The following is a 6,450-nucleotide window of genomic DNA, read 5'->3' as shown; positions in this document are numbered from 1 at the left end:
GGTGGCTCTAGCTTAACCCAGGACCGCCCAGAGGTCTGTCCCTTTTGCACATGTCTGTTGAAGGCCATATTCTCAAATAATTAAATCTTGAGCTTTGCTGCAGCCCTTCCTAAATCCTGTTACCCTGAGTAGGGTGGAGATTATAGTTCCCAAGACCTGATTCTGTCATTCCAAGTATCTCTATTGTTATTGATCAGGAAATAGCCAAATCCCATCCTCTAAAGAATGGTTTGAATAAGGTTGAGTAGTTTTGATATTCACACTTCTAGTGGTAATATTACATGTTCTGTGTCCTAAGGTCCCTTCTAGTAGTAATATTCCATGTTCTATATTCTAAGGTATCTTCCATTTTTCCATATTCTATGTTCTAATGTCCCTTCTACTAGTAATATTCCATGTTCTATATTCTTAGGTATCTTTCATTTATTCCATGTTCTATGTTCTAAGATCCCTTCTAGGGGTACTATTCCATGTTCCATGTCCTAAGTTCCCTCCAGTGGTAATATTCCATGTTCTGTGTTCTAAGGTATCTTCATTTATTCTATGTTCTATGTTCTAAGGTTCCTTCTAGTGGTAATATTCCATGTTCCATGTCCTAAGTTCCCTCCAGGGGTAATATTCCATGTTCTGTGTTCTAAGGTATCTTCATTTATTCCATGTTCTATGTTCTAAGGTTCCTTATAGTGGTAATATTCCATGTTCCATGTCCTAAGTTCCCTCCAGTGGTAATATTACATGTTCTATGTTCTAAGGTATCTTCATTTATTCCATGTTCCATGTCCTAAGGTCCCTTCTAGTAGTAATATTCCATGTTCTATATTCTAAGGTATCTTCCATTTATTCTATGTTCTGTGTTCTATGATCCCTTCTAGTAGTAATATTCCATGTTCTATATTCTAAGGTATCTTCCATTTATTCTATGTTCTGTGTTCTATGATCCTTTCTAGTGGTTATATTCCATGTTTCATGTTCTAAGGCCCCTTTAGTAATATTTTTATATTTTACATTCTAATGTCTCTTCCAATTATAATATTTCATATTCTAAGGTTTATGTTATGATATTCCATTTTTTAATGTTCTAAGGTGGTCCCTTTGAGTGGTGATATTCTATGTTCCATGTTCTAGTGGTGATACTTCATATTTATGCTCTAAGGTCCCTTCCATCTTTATAATTTCATGTTAAATGTTCATAAAATAGAGTCCTAGATTCTGACCTGGAGGGGACCTTAGATGCCACCTATTCCAGTCCCTTCATTTTATAGATTGTAGGGCTCAGAGAATTTGTCTAAGGTCACATGTATAGTAAATAAAAATGTTAGGATTTAAATCTGAGGCCTCTTGACTCCAAATCATGCACTATTTTCACTGTACTTCACTGTTTAGACCCCCTTCTATAGTGGTCTTTAGAATGTTAGACTCTTAGATCTGACATTCTATGTTCTATAAGACCCCTTCTAGCTCTGACATTTTATTCTCTGTGTTATTACTTCCCTTTCAACCTTGATGTTCTGTATTCTATATTTTGAGATTCCTCACAGATCTAACATTTTATAATCCATGTTCTAAGATTGCATTTAACTTTACCATTCTATGTTTTTACTATGTATTGACAGGGAATAATTTACCTCTAAGATGTTATAAAATATGGATTTCTTGCTTATACTATGATTATTAATTGCTCATCCAAACCATATTTACATGTAACAATGTCTTCCCACTACAAAATTTCTCCCTGAAAAGGTAAACTTATTTGTATGTCCTTGAGTAAATTCCTTTTAGGTCTTACTTTCCTTATCTTGAACCATAGGAATTAGGACTAGAAGTTAGATTATAGATTGGTTTTCCAACCCCTTCCTTCATAGATGAGGAAATTTAAGGCCCAAAGAGGTTGAATGGTTTGTCCAAAGTCGTATAGATGGAAAATAACAGAGTCAGGATTTGAACCAGAGCTTCTGATGCTTAATATAGTGCTTTTTAATTTTTGTTATGATACCTTCCTTATTAGAATTGCTACCAAGTATCAGTTCCAAGGCAGAAGAATGGGAAGGGCTGGACAACTGGGGTTAAGTGACTTGCCCATGGTCACACAACTAGGATGTATATAAGGTTAGATTTGAATCCAGGTTCTGTTATAAATAGAAATTGATCTGGAGGCTTATTACTGTATTTATAAACATTTATTAGTAAAGAGAGAGAAATAGAGGAGGGTTTTCAGTCTTTCTAACCTTAGGGAAAGATCCATTCCACCATTTCAGCTGGATGGCCAAGGCCAAGGCTTGCCAGAGATGGTCAGGTCAGATAAAGAGTAGAGAACCAGGCCAGGGAGCCAGTTGTTCTGGAGGAAAAGTCCCATGATCACCCTTTAAACTCCCTAGTCCATCCTTCTGTGGTGACATTAATCTCATTCTGGCAACTTGATGCTAGATGCTTATGTTGACATCTGACATATGACTCTGTGACACCTATGCTCCAATGCTGGGGTACTTGGGATCAAATCTGGAATGGAGGTCCCCGAGATATTTTACTTCACATAGTTGTCTCATCTCTGGGTCTAGCTCTCTATCCACTGAGGCACTTAGCTGCCTCTCTCTTTAATTTTTAATGTTTGTAGTAGAACTGAATGGGATTGATTTTTGTTCCAGCTCCACTACACCTATGTGGTCACACTTCATGGGCTCATATGTGCCAAATAAGAGGGTCAGATTCGACACTCTTTGGGATTTAAACAGTCCTTGCTTGCATGCTGCTTAAATTAATTTGGATCCTTTCCATCTATTACATGCTATGCTACACTTTATAAAAAATCTAGTTCATTACCTTGATGCACAAAAGGATCCAAATATTTACATTATGTAGACAAATATCCATGTAATAGATTGAATTTTTACTTTTTTATACACATCAAGCATTACATAGTGGACTAGTTCTATGAGATAGAGAGACAGAGAAGAGGGAGAGAGAGAAGAGAGAGAGAAAGAAAGAGAAAAAGATCAGAGACACACACACACACACACACACAGAGAGAGAGAGAGAGAGAGAGAGAGAGAGAGAGAGAGAGAGAGAGAGAGAGAAGGGAACAAAGAGGGAAGAAAGATTGCTAGATAGCATGATAGATGATAGAGCATTCATTATATACTAGCATCGTTCAAAGAGCATGGAATATAAGTAAACAAGAGTTCTTGCCCTATAATAATGATTACATTCTAAAATGAAGGAAAGACATCATATAAAGGGGAACAGAAAAACTGGAGGAAAAGAGGGATAATGAAAGTATGGTGAACTTCCCAAATAAAGAGAACTCCTCCTCATGGAATGGAGAAGATGGTGGCACCATAGAAAAAGGACTTCCCTTCAAATCTAGGCTGTACTACTTAATACTTGTGAGGCAGATAGGTAGTGCAATGCATCTGGGTTTGGAATCAGGAAGACTCATCTTTGTGAGAATAAATCTAGCCCCAAGATAATTACTAGCTCTGTGACTCTGGGCAAGTCACTTAACTCTGATTTTCTGTTCCCTTATCTGTAAAATGGGCTAGAGAAGGAAATGGCAAACCACTCTGGTAAAATCCCAAATGGGGTCAAGAAGAGTCAGATGTGAATGATATGACTGAACAATAAGAATTTACTCCCTGTGGGACTTCGAATAAATCAGATGAGTCTCAGATGCTTTCTTTGTAAAACTGGAAGGGATTGGACACTAAAGTCCCCTCTTGCTCTAAATCTATGACCCTATAAACATTTTCTATTCTTCCTTCCCCTATCAAAATATTCTCATAGCCATATATAGCAGGCAGTTTGGATATTGTTATCTTTTTATCTCTCAGCTTTTTCTGGGCTTGGTTCTGCACACTGCTAAGTTAACTCATCCACAAAATGGGCAAGTTGAGCTCACTTAACCCTTGAAGTTCTGTGACCTCTTTTCTTCTCAGTCCCTCAATCCCTGAAGGATTCTTCTGCCATAATTTCTTCTCCAAGGTCAGCTCTCTTCTTCTTAAGACAGGCAGGGCCTTTCCTTGTTCAGATCTCTTTTCTTATATTCCCAAGGTATTCCTCTGGCAAATCAGAATCCAGATAAAAATGTTAGAGGGATTTTCAATGCCTTAATAACTCCATTTGCTCACTTCTGAAATAACAATCAAAATATTTAACCTCACAGGATTGTTTTCTTCTTCTTTTTGGCATCAATTCTTTTAAAATTTTATTTCTAAAAATAATATTGGCATTGTTTTAATTTTATTTCTTAAATTCGCATTTAAAATGTAAATTAAACTTAAAATTTCTGTTGCTATCTTTTATTTTTTCTTCCCTCCTCTCCTATCCACTAAGCCATACTTTCAGGGTTGTTTTAAAAGCTAAATAGGATCACAAATGCAAAAGCACTTTTGAGAAGCATAAAAACATTATACAAAGGTACTGGATTATCATCATTACTGCATTACTTTTACTCAAGGTTTTTAAGATGTGACAATTTGTTTTTTCCCCTTTTTTTGAGGAATGCTATTAATTCTCATTTAGGGTTGTTTTTAGTCTAGAGAACTGGCTCTAGACTGTTGGGGTGGGGTTGTGGGGGGGATGGTGTGTCATGACAACTATTTTGAAGTATTTCATGGGCTGTCTGTCTCAAGAGGAAGAACGATTAGGTTTGTTCTGCTTGGCTCTAGAGGAGAGAATAAGAAGCAATGTGTGGAAGGTGCCAGAGAGGCAGACTTTTGCTCCATGCAAAGAAAAACTTTGAGCTAGCTAAGAGATAGAGCTTGGATGCCTTCAAGCAGAGGGTTGATTGTGATATGTGGCAGAGGAGACTCTTGCTAAAGTAGAGGCTGGTCAACTTGGTTACTGAAGTCCCTTCTGATGCTAAGAGTCTTTAAATTTCTCTGTAGCGTTATAACCGAGGCTAAGCATGGTTATACCCAGCTTTGGGGCAGGGAGGTGGGGCAGTGGATAGAGAATTGAGCTTGGAGTCAGGGGGACTCATCTTCCTGAGTTCAAATCCAGCTTCAGACACTTACTAGTGCTATGACCCTGGGCAAGTCCCTTCAGCCTGTTTACCTCAGTTTCCTCATCTGTCAAAGGAATTGGAGAAGGAAATGGTAAACTCCTCTAGTATCTTCGCCAAGAAAACTCCAAGTGGGGCCATGAAGAACTAGACTCGACTGAACAACTGAATTCGTTTTTAGGGATAGCTAGATGGCACAGTGCATAGAGAACTAGGCTTGGAATCAGGAAGACTCATTTTTCTGAGTTCAAATGTGGCCTCAGACACTTCCTAGCTCTGTGACTCTGGGCAAGTCATTTAACGTTGTTTGCTTCTGTTTCCTCATCCGTCAAATGAGTTGGAGAAAGAAATGGCAAAACCCTCTAGTACTTCTGCCAAGAAAACCCCAGATGAGACTCAGCGAATGACAACAGCAACAATAATATTTAGCATGCTGACTGGGAAGCCATGTTATTTCCAGGCCAGATGAGGAGTTAAATGTATGGATCAGTTTCTTTGTGAACATGTTTACTTCATGGCTTACTCCCTGTTCTCTTCCATTCAGCTTTCAAACGTCCTCCTCCTCCCTCAATTAGGCTTTCCCTTGCTCACTAAAATACAACAAGGATTATAGATTAAGATCTAGAAGTGGCCTTGGATGTTATTCAGCTTCCCTCTCAATATTTTACAGAAGAGGATCTGAGCTCTGGACAGGTGAGATACCTGACCTGGGGCTATATACAGAATCCAGTGACCAGGACTGAAATTCCAGAGCTCTGATTCCGCCCCACCAAGCTGCAAGTTTCCCTTCTGCTCCCCTCTCTCCAACAGTAAGACCTATGTAAAAAAGCAGAAAGGTTTTTGGGGTGGGCAGATGGGCAAGTTTTTGTCATTCAGTCTTTTTCAGTTGTATCTGACTCTTCTTGACCCCATGTAGTGTTTTCTTGGCAGAGATACCGGAGAGGTTGCCATTTTCTTCTCCAGCTCATTTTGCATATGATTAAACTGAGGCAAAAGGGGTTAAGTGACTTGTCTAGGGTAATCCAGCTAGTACCTATCCAAGGCCAGATTTGAATTTGGGGAAGATGAGTCTTCTTGGCTCTAGGTCTAGAACTCTATTCACTGTGCCACCTATCTGTACCATGGATCTGAATACTCAATTCCTCTTTTCTTCCTTGTTTTTGGATTGTAGAGTGTTTCTGTGTTGTGGTTGTTGTTGCTTTTTGTTCCTCATTTTCAAAGAGCACCAATGACATCATGAGGGTGATATTGTGAACTGCCAGTGAATTAGATTTAAGGGAGGCAGAGTTGCATAAAGTCATCAGCCTTACTCTCTTTTCCAGAGTCACTGAAATCTTGGCAGACCAGGCAGCATAAAAGTCAGGACAAGTGGCAATGGCTGAGGATATACTGGAGACCCCTTAACTCACCAATAGGTTTGTGGCCCATCAGTCATCCTCAATGTGGTTTAAGAT

Source organism: Monodelphis domestica, chromosome 6 (genome assembly GCF_027887165.1).
Source record: "Monodelphis domestica isolate mMonDom1 chromosome 6, mMonDom1.pri, whole genome shotgun sequence".
Taxonomy (NCBI): Eukaryota; Metazoa; Chordata; class Mammalia; order Didelphimorphia; family Didelphidae; genus Monodelphis; species Monodelphis domestica.
The sequence above is the reverse complement of the archived record's forward strand: the minus strand, read 5'-3'. Positions refer to the sequence as shown.